The sequence below is a fragment of the Rhinolophus sinicus genome, linkage group LG01, assembly GCF_036562045.2.
Source record: "Rhinolophus sinicus isolate RSC01 linkage group LG01, ASM3656204v1, whole genome shotgun sequence".
Lineage (NCBI taxonomy): Eukaryota > Metazoa > Chordata > Mammalia > Chiroptera > Rhinolophidae > Rhinolophus > Rhinolophus sinicus.
Window position 1 is genome coordinate 174,771,590 of NC_133751.1, and position 14,748 is coordinate 174,786,337.

Consider the following 14,748-nt stretch of genomic DNA (forward strand, 5'->3'; position numbering starts at 1 on the left):
ATTGAGAGATTATATCAGATCGGTTACTGCACTTCAGGGATAGCTAATTAAAACATCATATAAAAAGCAAGAAAATAGGAAGAGAGAGAGGGACAGGAAAGGAATGAAGGATAAGCATGTATTTTTGTCTCCTGCATTTGTCTAATCAAATGATTCACATGTTCACAAGAGCTTCCTTTGCTCCTGAATGAGCATACTTTACATATCGGACATGAAGTCATATGATGTGGGAAGACATTTGTAACACTAAACACCAAAGAAGCACTCTGAATCAGAATAAAAGCCTAATGAATTTTTTTAAAAATAACTACCTTGCCTAAAGACTGAATTTCCTAATCATTTATATAAGTCTCAGAAAAATTAGCACCTTACACTCAAATAGCCATGCTACAAAAGCTTAAAAACTAACCAGATCTATAATGTGGAAACATTAAGGAGTTATTAGCCAAGTCAGAAATTAATGTCAATTATACTTCCATTGTCATTTATAATTATTTGCTTAAGATGACGTATTCTTGATATATTAATGACATTACCAAATATTTTTTTAAAGCATAGATTGCACAATTTTGTATTTTTAATGAAATTTCCAGCTGTGGTTAACTGCAGTTCATAATATCAGTTTTAAGAAACATAACTCGGCTCAAGTAACAATTATATTTCTTAAAGAACTATAAAATAGTGCCAACACTAAAGTTTATGCTTTAGAAAATTACACTTTGATAATTCGAAATTATACAATCAGTAAGCAGAGTCACCTAAACTTGCCTATGCTCCACAAAGACCCTAGTTAAGATTACAGATTAAAATTTACAGCTTCAATGCTTGCTGTGTGGCTGGCCATGGGGTACCATAATTATTTGTTCTACTGAGGCCACTATAGGGCTCCTGCATTTGCTCCTCTAATACTTTCTGTCCCTTCCAACTAGCTTGACTTCTACCCTTCTGCTGTTCCTGGGAAACAAACAATAATAGGATAACTGTTTTAGTCCATTCAGGTCGCTATAACAAAAATACCATAGAGTTAGCTGCTCAAATAATTAAGATTTATGTCTCACAGTCTGGGAGCAAGAAAGTCTAAGGTCAAGGCACCGGCAGATTCTGTGTCTGATGAGGGCCTGCTTCCTGGTTCCCAGAGAGCTGTCTTTTTGCTGTGTCCTCACTTGGCAGAAGGGACAGGAGAGCTTTCAAGTCTGTTTCATAAGGACACTATTCCCACATATGACGGCTTCACTCTAATGAATTAATCATATCCCAAATGCTGCATCTCCTAATATCATCACATTGAGAAGTTAGAATTTCAACACATGAATTTTGGATGTTCACAAACATTTAGTTCATAATAGTAACCCACAACTGTCTAGTTTGCATGTCAGACTCTATCCATTATGTGTAGAAGATATGGAGTCATGCTGTAGTAACAGCTTCAGGGAGTTGATCCTATTAGAGGATGAATAGAAAGTACTTGAAGAAGAGTGGGTATACAAATAACCTAATATCTTACTAAATTTTACTAAAACCTTACTAGAATCAGATATAAAGCCCACGAGTTAAGCTTTATCATAATAAACTCCTAATATAATCTCTCACTATATACAGAATTTAGAATTTTTCAGGTAAAACTATAATCATTATTCCATAAATAATATGTAATATTGATATTTCACAAGTTGTGTAAACACATATTCTAAAAGTATTCCATAGTCAAGTGTTTTAAGATTAAATAAGAAGTAATTTCTACACAGCTATTCATAAAAAGAAACTCCTAAAACACAAATAGTAACAAATTGAATTTTAAAACTTCAGCATACAACTAATATATTTGATCACAGAAATGTTTTCAGATCACTTGTTAAAATCTCAATGGATATTAATGTTTGATGGCATATAGTTTGAGATATTCTGAATTTTTAAAAATATATGTGTGTTTTCAGTAATAACTGTGCCCACGAGCCTTGCAAGATGTTTCGCAAAGGGCTGTCACATGTTTTCATGGGAAAGAACACAGGCCTCACCAAGAACTATGGCTCTACTACTGATCTCTTGTATAATTTTAGACAAAATGATCACACCTCTATGGACTTAATTAATCTACCTATTAAATGGAAGTTTCGGGACTTTCAAGTATAGATGGTATCTAGTGAATCACGCATAATTTTTTCTTTGACTCATTACTATTAAAACACCAAACAAAACAAAACTGAAAGGAATGCAGAATTGCAATCTGTGATCTTAGTTTTATATAAAACAAACTTTCTAGTTTATAAAAATAAGGTGTTCAACTGAATGATTTCTAGAGTCTTTCAAGATCCAAGATACTGAAAAAAACAATATACAACAGCCAGATGTTGATTATAAAAAATATTTAATGATTAAAGAATAAAGAAGTACCCTTTAATATAATGTGTAATCAAGCTATAAATTGTTTCTTTCTTCCTTTAAGACATTTTTTGAAGTGTGCCATTTACTACTGAAAATATATTACACTTCTTCAAATTTAAGATATCATTAAATATTTGAAACACATTATTTTTTGTACCATAAATAAAAAAAATCTCTAGTTCAATTATATCATATCATTGACTGAAAAAATGCATGCATAACTACATCAGAGATGCTAAAACGTGGGGAAAGACTGTGCTCCTTAAAACATGTGTGTGTGTATATATATATATGTATATATATATATATATATATATATATATACATATATATGTATGTATCTTCCTTTGAACTTTATAACACTTCATATAACACATTTTTTGCAAAGCCACTTTCTTAAAGAGTCACTATAATAGAACGTGTAAAGGGAACCAGGACTCCTTAAAATATATTTAACTCCTGAAAATTTTAAACATTTTGTGGCTCCTGTTGTACTAGGTAAACCTATAAATATAATTCTTCAAAATAACAGCAGTTATAATAACAAAGTCAAATCATTAATTTTATACCTATACTTAGCACTGAGAAAATTGAAATGTTTACCTGTGTTGATCAATGAACCTGATAAAGTTAGCTGCAGTGATGTCATAAGACCTCTCTTTCCATAGTGAACACTAAATCTATTTAAATCACTGTAGATTAACAAATACTTGTATCATGGTAGCAACTTAAGTTTCTTAGTCTAAATCTCATCACAAAATCTAAATCATGTATTATTCAAGGAGTATAATCACCCAAACCTCCCCATAACAATTTAAATAACCTACTAAATCCTTAGCATGAACTGTAAGTCCCTGCGTGGTCTGGCCACCAAAGAGCTCGCTGACCTGGACTCTCACCTGTGTTCCTCTTGCTAACTCTTCTCCAGACACATTAACCCTCTTCATAACTTAATGGGGTTCAGTGATCAACATGGGCATATGTTTCCATATTCAATTTTTAGAACGCTGAGTATAGGTACAAAATCAATTAGTCTTTGATCCCCCTATTTCCTACACAAGGACCACTTCTCTCCCAGACCTTGACATCAATCACAGTTTTAACATTTTTATATCTTTATAATTTGCTCCAATGTTTCTTCCTCCTAAAAGCTTTCGTTAAGCACCATAGTTAGCCTCTCCCCATTTCCAGTGACTCCCAATTCTGTTGCCATATTTTATTTGTTTTATGTAGTTTTGTTACTATCTGAGATTATGCAATGAGTTATTGCTTCCAATAAAAGGGTTGTGTTTTTAGTTTTTTCTTTAGCACTTATAACTATCTCAATAGTGACTAGAATTTTTTAGCCCTTCACTAATGGACGACAGTTAAATAGGTTTGAATCACTACAGAAAACTCACAGGAACAAAAATGACAGTGTTTACAAATCTGCAGCTTATTAGCAGAAAAGAAAATACAACAATAGTATCAAAGTAAGGCTATGCATCACAGCCAAAAGCTGTCTTACAAGAGGTCTGGAAAGGCCAGGTGAGAAAGGCCATCTTCCCTCTGTAAGGGAGATCTGGACACAGTTCTTTCTTTCAAATTGAAACCACTTTTGTGTGTAAAGAATACCTCAGAACCAAGATGCCAAAAATTAAATCTCTGCTGACGTTTCTCCTACGACTCACACAGACCACAGGCAAATCATCAGTCTCACTGTTATCAATAAACGATGTTGATAAGTTGGTACCAACTGCCTTGAAACTCCTGGAATCCATGGTTAAAAACCAACATTATTATTGGTACATTTTATTGCTTGCCTAGAAATTAGTGTCATGCAGGGCATTTCTTATTTCAGTGGAACAGTGATGGCTAATTCCAGGCCTATTGAAATTAACCCTACCAGCGGAGGCACATAGCAGGGGTGTTTGTGTGTGTGTGTGTGTGTGTGTGTGTGTGTGTGTGTGTGTAATAAATTAATACATCTTTACTTCAAGCTTTTTCTTAAGATTTGAAATTTTTATCCTAATTACTTCTCCATAGAAAAATAAACTTGGTTATGCTTTATTCTGGTGGCAGAATGACTAGCTGCCCACCAAAATTGGTGCTTCCCTTTCCATAGTACAGAGTATTTGTTGGGAAACAACCTCCCAGCTTAAGGCTACATTTCCAAACCCTCAAACGTACATGAGAGAACATGATTTGCGTTGTTTCTGAGCTAAGGCAACTAAGAAGTAGAGGAAGCTTCCCATCCTATCTTCCCCCATGTACTTTCTTGATTTAGAAGACCCAGAGAAAGGAGGGGAGGTCAAATCATAACATGGAAACTGATACTGACCAGTAACACCCTGGTACATGTGTGAGAAATGGATCTATTGTGCTAAGTCGCTGAAATGCTGGGATTCATTATTTACTGTATCTGGTGTTTCCTTAGCCAATACTAGTCCTAGGAGAGAAGGACACCAATAAAAAAGAGACTACTCAGTTACTCTCTGATGATTAGAGTCCATATACTTGCAGAATTATAGCACATTAATTTTTCATTTAATAGCTGATACTTAAATTTCAATTCAGCAATCAATTTTTATATAATTTACTGGGCACATGTCAAATATGCTTCTCTTGACAAGTTTTACCTAACTGGTAACAAAATGTTTTATGATTGCTATTTGCTTGTGCATATGTGCTACATTTGATGTGTCCAAGATGTTTTACAACATAAACTGGAAGAACAGTCTCATATTTCTGCATTCATGCTTTGTATGTTTCATACTAAAAAAAAATTTAAATGAGTTTTTCAACTTTTCAAAAACATGTTTTCACTCTGGATTTCTCTCCTTTCTAAATAACAACACAGTTTGGAATATGTTAAGAATCTGTATTATATTTTTCTCTAAATACCCCAGCACAAGTTGATTATTAGACCTAACGCAAGTCGAATAAAATTTTCTGCTGATTTGTAGAGATTTGCTTATTACATGTTTATTATTACTGCTCTCTTTAGCCATTTTTGAATTGATTATTCTCTTTGTGGCACAACCATTATTTAATTAAGTAAGTGTAAGCTAGTAACTCCAGACAATTACACAATGTACAATTTATTATGAATGAACAGAACCGCAAGGTTCTTAGTGAGGTTACTTTTATATTTCTTGTTACAATATTTTATATGGTATAATGTAATTTCCAGCATGTAAATCTAACATTTTTTTTTAAATGCAATAAAAACAATCATTTTGCTTTTAGAGGACTGTTTCAATTTCTTTAAGTAAATACTTATAATCCTAGTAATGTAGTCTTCTGTGTCTCTAGCTCTGCTTTAACTCTCTAAAATTAGTATGAGGATTTGATGTATGTAGTTTAGTCACATAGATAAAATTACTTGTTTAATATCATTACTTATTATCAAAACGAGTGTAAATATGCATGTCATAAGTGTTTTTGATACCCTAAGTGTTTTAATGGAATAAAAGCTATACCCCTTTAAGATCCATTCCTTTCATTATGTTAAGAAAGTATTCCTGGTTTCTTCTTGTTATTCCTATCCACCTCACCCCTTCCGCAAAGGCATTCAGTAATGATATTCTGTTAAAGGTGGTGATAAAGTTATTTCTGCTAAAGAAGAATAACAATCAAATTTTTTGTACATGTACTTTAGTTTCAAAAATTATCTGTGAAATAAAATTATAGCTCTTATAAATCTAGCAATTACAAAATTTTGAATGACAATGCGTCAACCGTATGAAACACTAGTGTTTCGTTTTGTTTGTTTTGTTTTGTTTGGGTCACTGCTTTTGCATCCCAGTACCTGCTAAATTGATCTTTATCTCAAGGAGCTTCTTTATTTCAGTAGAAGCAGAGTGAATCTAGATATACACCACCTTGCCTTTGGTGTGTATTTTGACCAAATTTAGTGAAATTTTCTTTGTGAACAAATCCACAAATGTGAATAAACTAGGACTATATAATATATTTTTAAAAATCACAAACTAGCATTGAAAAGAAAATAAAATTAGGCAATTTTAAAAGCAGATTAGAGACTCAGTGGTAACTATAAAGCTTTCCACAGAAATTAAGCCTATATTTGATTAATTTAATTGCATTAATAAATTAATACTAACATTATTGTATTAATTATTATAGGTGATTTTAAATAATTTTAATAAATATTAGTAAAGAATTATGTCCATAATCCTATAAAAACCTCCCTAAATCCCACTATCTGAAAGAAGCCTCTGCTGATACCTTGGCACACATCCTTTGAGGGTACACACATATGTGTGCTTTTAACAAAAGTTGGCATGGATATTATTATCCATTAGATTAAAAGGAAAATGTATGTCAGAGACTGTGTGAATTACTCCCCTTCAAAAAATAGTAGTTATAGAACTATATCTTCAGTTAATAACTCAATACATATGCCCACCAACAACTATTTACCAGGAGATTTAATATGAAAGAATGAGGTAATTGAAAAACACTGGATGAAATTCTGAATGCATGGATTCCAATTTACTAACCAGCCATACATTTAATACATTTACTTAGATTCTCTCAGTCTCTGTTACTTCATTTGTTTGTTGATTCAGCAAGTGCATGTTAAATAATTGCCTTTGATGGGCACTCATCTGAAAAGTGATACTCAGACTATATAATTTGTAAGGTTGGTTCCCAGTGGCTCTAATATTCCGATAGAGCTAGATCAATCAGGGAATAGTCAGACAGTCAATTCAGGGAATGGTAAGATTAGATTCTCATATTACAATCCTCCAACTGTCCAGTTCCCTTACTAATACTACTCATAGGAAGCCCTGGGCCATACAATGCAGTTGTTACCTTATCCAGACTCCTGATAAAACTTACTTGCCTTTTATCAAAAGGCTACCTCTGAAATCATTTTAATGTGTGTTGATATAGTGCTGCATTATTAATACAGCAATATTTTTTTTTCTCTTTATCAACAGGTGTTAAAACTGCTTTAAATATTCTTATGGTAAGCCAACTAATTCAAATACATAAAATATGGCTTATCTTTTTAATGGAAGCAGAGAGTAGTTTTATAAAACCTTAATAATGGTATTTTTTATAGATTTAGAGAGAAGTATGTTCTCAGGCTCAGCATATAGCATGAGTAAGAGGTGTCTGAGTAAGGGCTTATTTGGAGTTCAGAGTGGTGCCCCATTGATCACAGGCTGTGTTTGGCTTGTATGAATCAATCAATGCAATGACAATGGTATTTTTTAAATGCTCATAAATTATCAAATACAAATTATGATTTGAAGAGCTACTTGCCTTATACCTTTTTATCTATTAACTATCACATTTCAATAAGACTTTAGAAAGTCAGTGTAAAAATAAGTTCAATTGTAATTACAGTAGAATCCATAAATCAACAAAGTATGACTGCTTTTCTTTTGCATCATACAAATGAATCAAACTAAAAATCAAAATGGTGTGTAATATGTCAAAGAAATGTCATGAACATGACATCTAAGCACTTCTTTTATGGAGAGTAATGCATTTTCCCAAAGAACTCTCACACTTCTGTTTATAGGCCATAAAATATTTGACGGCTATTAAGAAAACTCATGGTGGTTAAAGCCCTAGGATCAGAAGGCAGAAAACACCCTTAACATTCACTTCTGAGGAATTCAAACGAGACCATTCTGACAGCATCATTTAATGAACTTTTTAAAAAATCGTATATTTTTTTATAAAAATAATTTTCATAAACATATTCATTACTATTTTCCCTCTGTAAAACAGGTTAAATAAGATCTTAAAAATTGATAACAGTTTTGAATTTTTCATTATTTTTCCATCTATCATTTTACTTTTCCTCTTTTTTTAAAAGTTAGATCTATTTTTCCACCCATATTATTTGTGTACTATTCCTTAAGACATATGTCTTTGTCTTCCTTCTTCAACTTTAACAATGTCCCTCCTGGCCAACCACATTTCATAACCATAGTTGCAAAAGAAAGCCTGGACCTAAAGAAAAAAAAGAGCTGATATAGCTTGATATACATTCTACAATATTACATTTTATTGATTGGAGAAATTGTATATAAGTGGGGTCAGGGTATTTTGAGGACTTTTAAGGGGATACCAAAGAAAGCAGTAGAGCAAAAAGAGAAGAAGAGAGGAAATAACCAGCAGGATAAGAGTATAAAACATTAAAAATAACTAAAAATCCAAAATCTTTATTCAGTGGTTAAAAAAAAGTTAGAAAAATGGGTTAAAAATTTTGATACTGCTATAAATGTGCACTGGAATTGAACAGTGAAGTAAATTGATGGTGGATGATGGGAGCCAGGTTTCTCATTGTTAGAGTTGGAGTTTATAGATAAGGAAGAGGAAGGGACTAGAATGATCTATATGGTAATGGATGAGAATCAGAGATATCATGTTTAGCTAAATATAGATACATACGGTTATACAGAGGAATATTTATAAGCATATAAATATTATATACTTATAATATTAATTATATATATATATTTATTTGTGTCGCCAAGATGGCCTAGAAACAACCATCTTAGTTGCAGTAAGGACAACTAGCACCTAGACCTTGATTTCTAATAGCATTCTCCAATAAAAGGAACCAGGGCTTTTTGAAGAAATGGTAGATTTCTAGGACTGGGGCAGGAAATACATGAGATGAGTCCAGGACATCTTATAGTGCCGGAAAGTAAGGAAGTGCTAAAAAGAAGGAAGGAAGGAAGGGAGGGAGGGAAGGAGGGAGGGAGGGAGGGAGGGAGGGAGGGAGGGAGGAAGGAAAGGAAAGGAAAGAAAGACAATAAACCGTGCAATAATAGATGTATGTCAAAGGGACACAGAGCTAACGGAAAGAACTCCCAATGGCCAAAACGGGAACAACTAGAACAAGAAAAGAAATTATTTTGGATTATAATCCACAATAAATAAATACCCTTGAGGCCATACTTATATAAATAGAGTATTGAATAAATAAATCAGGGAGAAAACAAGTCTCTCGTGTAGTAGAATTATAAATAATTTACATAGAGACTCTGCCCTCAAGGAGAGGGAGTGGGAGCACATAAATCCCCAGTCCTTAATGTATCACCACCTGTACCCCACCCTTTCCCCAAAATGTATTTGGTACTAATTATGCCACATATCCTACTGAATCACCATTCCTAAAACTTGAAAGAGACAAAATGACATAAAGATAGTAGCATTATGGCCCTGGTTGGTCTTATAAAGCATTTCCATTTGTACAATCACATTTAACCTTTCCAAAAGTTCTGTATACTTGGTAACATAGCTACCATTTTACAGAAAAGTGATGGAAGTTTTCAAAGGTGTCAGAATATCTGATTTAGCCATGACTCAGAACTAGTTATTCTGACTCCATATCCGGTTCTACCATACTTCTCAATACCACACCTTGATAAAGTTCATTGCCAATATGCTTAAGCCACATCTGTAAATTCCAACATATCATGAAAGTTTCAGAGAAACACATTCCTAAAAGTAAATGAATATATAAATACACACTTCTCTATATAACTAAACTCAAATTGAGTTAGAATCACATATACATATTCAATATATATAGGTTTTCTTAAATATACATGGAGATATACAGATAAGCATAAATTACATGTAGATACACATTGTTTTTATATATCTGTATGTATATAATATACACACAGACACACACATATGTAACATCTTGAGGTTCACATAGATTGCCTTTTCGAACAAAATTTGTATTTTTCTAGCTTTCTAACTGATTTAAAAACCTTGCATTTCTATGCTTTATGTTAAAAGATTTTCATCTATTATTTTATTTTTATCTTCAAAATGTTGTCCCCTCCATGTTGTAGATGACAGAACAACTTCTTTAAGGAAGGTATTAGCAATTAGTCCTAAAGGCAATTTGGATTATGGTCATAAATCTATTCAAGTCTTTAGCTTAGCATCTACATATATAAGGGAAACAAAGAAAAATAATTGTCAAACAGTGTGTAGGGAATATGTTAGTAGTCATAAAGACAAATATAAGAATTAGTAATTTTAAAAGTCTAGTAGCCTATAAATATTTAACTTACTGCAACCAATTTTCCACTAGAATGACTATAGACCTCAAAAGTGCAATATAATTGGTAAAAAATTTAACGTGAGCTGAGTTTACCAACCTTGTTATATCCTAGGTTAGTGAAGCAACCAAAGGTGATTTATTTTTTTTCTTGTTTAGTGCCTGAGCTGAAAAAAGAAAAACAGAAAGAAAGAAGAAAAAAAAAAGACAAAAGAAAGGGCAAATCAATGTCAGGTATATTAATTTATAAATAGATACTTCACAAAATGCTGCAAGACCGCTTTGTAAGCAAGAGCAATTGACAGCAAAAATATAATACTTCTATTCAACATTAACTATGCATTCATTATAATTGTAAAATTTATTTTGCTAAAAATAGTTCAAATATATCCTCTATTAAATAATAATCTTCAAGGCGAAAAGTTTTTCTGAAAGAAAGGGTTTTTATTGAGCCATATGCTAGCCAGAAAAGGGACCAGGTCCTGGGGCATGCAGCCTAACCAGCAGCAGCAGGGCTAGGTGCAAATAACAAATATGTTTGTGTCCTGGGACTAACCAGGCTCTTTTACAACAATGAGTTTGGGGAAAAGATGTAAATTGCCTTGAAAGAATTTACATTGACTATAGATGAGAGGGTGGAAGGAGGTGAAGTGGTGTTAGTTCTGGGATAGTTAGTAAGGAAGAAGTATTTGCTGCTTTTGGATTGGTGCGGGCCACAGTCCCAAAAGTTCCTGCATAAGCAGGATGTGGTAGTGTCTGGTTGTGGTTGGCTATTCTCTCTAGATAAAACCCGAAATACCTGCCTGGAAGTTGATTTAAAGTTTCAACACACATTCAGCAATGTGTGTGGTCATTTGTTGGTTTCTGCCCATGGCTCTGTTAAGGAATTAACTCTACTTGTCTCTTCTTCCCATGCTCTGACCTGCTGTAATTTAATTTGGGACATCACTGATTTTTTTTTTTTTTTTTTTTTTTGTCACCTTAAATTGTGCTGTGTGTTTATTTAGGAAGATCAAATAACAGTACTTTTTTTTTTTTTCTTTTTTCTGAGACACTGAGCCCACTCATAGAGAGCTTTAGCATCAGTGCCTTGATGGCATTACTGGCTGCAATATCCTGACTTGTCTTTGAGAAGTTTTCTTATATTTGTCCTGTAAACTCCTTACAATTTTTTGTAGTGGGAAAAAAACAAGGTAAAAAATCAGAAATCTGACAGCCTCTGTTTGTTCAAAAGAGACTGCTGAGAACATAAAAGGCCAGTATCTTTCTCATTGATTGTTTGAACAAAAGCTGGACAGATTCTCAGGGTCCAATTTTTTTCTTTCCCTCAAGTCCTTCAATCTTGTGTCAATGCTTTGAAAAGCTTCAGGTTCAGAGCAATTGTTCTCCAAGTCATCCTTTTCCAGGTTGGGATGGTGTGGGGTGTGGGAGGCTCGCTCTAAAAAGGAAATGTTGGGTATTATTCATTTTGCTTTTGCACCATCTTTTAAAAAATAGATTAGCGTAAGCTTATTGGTAAGAAATTCTGCAAAAGCTGGCAACAAGAAACCAAAATCAAGAGGAAAAATTGAGAATCAAATACACACATCTTTTTTCTCCAAATCTCCTACATTCTGTCCCACCCCAGATGATTATAATATCAGAATATCGCTCAATATAATATGTCAGTTAGGTCCTGGACATGCTCAAAAGGATCGCTTACAGGTAAAAATAAAAAAATAACTTCAAGCAGAATAAAGCAAACTGAAATAACCTAATTTCATTTACCCTTGGTTAAAACAAAAATAATTGAGAAACTAGCTTCAACATGCATCCACAATAAACAAATAGTAAAACGTCAAATTCAAGATTCAGATATTTAAAAGTTTGACAATATTTTAATGTTTTCTTGCTTGACTTTACAATCAGCCTGTCTTCTTACTCGAAAACTTGACAACATGAATTGTAGAATCCTATCCTTCCCTTCATCAGTGTGTCTAATCCTTTTATTGGTGGGAAATCAAGAGCTATCTGAAAAGCACAAACATTCTTAATTAGCACGTCCAATTTATTTTAAACGTGCATGTTAGTATGACAGCAATAGAAGGATAATGAAAATGAGACAGTTGATCTATTTGAAATGAAAAAGGAAATGCCCCTCCCAGGATTAAGAACAGTGGCAAGGAAAGAGCCTAAAGGTCAGATATTGATCTAGACTATGAATGAGAAAGTAACAGTTCCCCAGTCTTTGGTCCTTGAGAAAGTTCCACTCTAGTGTTGACTCTTATCACAGAGGAAAGATTGAAACTCATGGAAGAAGGGACCAGAGGCACCTTTTCTACACCTCTGAATGTCCTACATGACATTCGACACTTACATGAACAGAGATGGGGAGCAGAGGTGAGGCTGACTAGATGTCATGGTGCACAGTCCCTTTAATAGAACCTCAGAATTAATAACTCTTTCCTCAAAGAAAACATACATCATCATAGGAATGCTTATTTGCTGGCTGAGTACAATAGAAATGTCCCCAGTTCCCTCTCTCTCCACCAAAGTGTCTGTTAGATTAGGAACAGGTGTCTCAGGAGTTTCCAGAATAATTTTCTGGGTGAAGCCCGGACTTCTTATGTTTCAAACTAAGCCAAGTTCTTTATTGTCTACCCTATGGGTTTAATGTGCTGCTTGGAAATGTCAGGTGAGAAGCCATGTGTGTTCTGTCAGTAGCATCAAAAATTCCTACAAGGATGAAAAAGAGACTTCAGAGGAACTAAAAATAACACCACTCTCAGGGACAATTCAGTGCACCTGAAGTCTGTCTGTCCCCAAGCTCTCCCTCGCACAGTATTTCTTGGCCATCTGTGTCTGTGCATGACCTCAACACAAATTGCATTTTCTTCCATTAAGGAGTTCCTAAATCAGCTCCTGCTCAGATACTTGTGTCTGATGCTACCCAGGTCAATCCCAGGTGCCGCTGGGTGGCAGGTGTGGCTACACAGGGGTATGTAATAGCACTAGCAATATTCTTGGCAGTGGTGAATATTTATCGGTTCTTTGATCTGGTCTAAAAAATGTACTTAATGCTTTATATTCATTGCCGTTCTCACAAAAATCTTGCAAGATAAGCATTCTTTTTTATTAATAAGGCAAATGAGCCACACTACTTTTTTCAAATTTATTTTATCCTTTAAAAGAATGAAAGACCCACAAATGTCTTACACCATTGCTTACATTCTCTAAAGATCTCTCCTGGTGATCACTATTAATCATTCAGTATATATATGCAACCAACTTTCTTTTCTCTCTCTTCATTTATCGCTCACTAAACTTTCTTTTTCCATGAATTATATCCATCTAAAATATCCCCTTAAATAACTCAATCAAAACACAGCCTCATTTTTACCAGATACAGCGATCAAAACAAAGCATAAAATTATATACATATGTAATTTTCTTTTTCTTTCCATCATATGAGAAAGGCTATGCATATAGGTCTACAACGTGTTTTTACACTTTTTTAATTAATTTATTTTTATTTTTTTATTAAATGTATTGGGGTAGCATTGGTTAGTAAAATTATACAGGTTTCAGTTGTACATTTCTATAATACATCATATACATAACACATTGTGTTTTCTCCACCCAGAGTCAGAACTGTTTTTACACTTATTTGATCACACGCATTTCTCTAAGGTTGTACACATAGATTGACCTTATTTAAAGAAGGAAAAAAATACCTATTATTTATAGTATAGATGTCCTCCATTTTTTAAATCATTCCTTCACAGATATATAGCATGAGATTTCAAGCAATGCTACAATTAACATATGCATACACATCATTGTATTTTTCCATGTAAATAACTCCTAAGTGTTGATACACTCTGCAAAATGTTGCAGTGATCCAAAATCTCATCCACAGTAGGTAAGAGAGCTCATTTTCCCACACTCTTAACAATGGCGTCCCTTAACTTTTTAAAATTTCACTATTCTAAGTTTCACCATTTGGCTTTAGTTTGTATATCTCTCATTATTAGTAATACAGAATGTTTTTTATGTGTCTTGAGCATTTTTAATTTTGTAGTTTTCTAAACTCCCTAGAAATATCCTGTGCCTAATTTTCTTTTTTGTTGCTTGGCTTATTATATATTATATTATTTCATCTTATATTTATTCTACATCTTTGTTATTTTCTATTTGCTTGTCCTGTGTTTTACTATATTGATTGAGATTTCTTTGTTGTTTAAATTTATTACTTCAAATAAGTGTTTATTTCAAATCACCAATGTCCTCTGGCATACTATGGAAGAGAGGAACTGATAGGGGAAAGACCTTTAAAATAC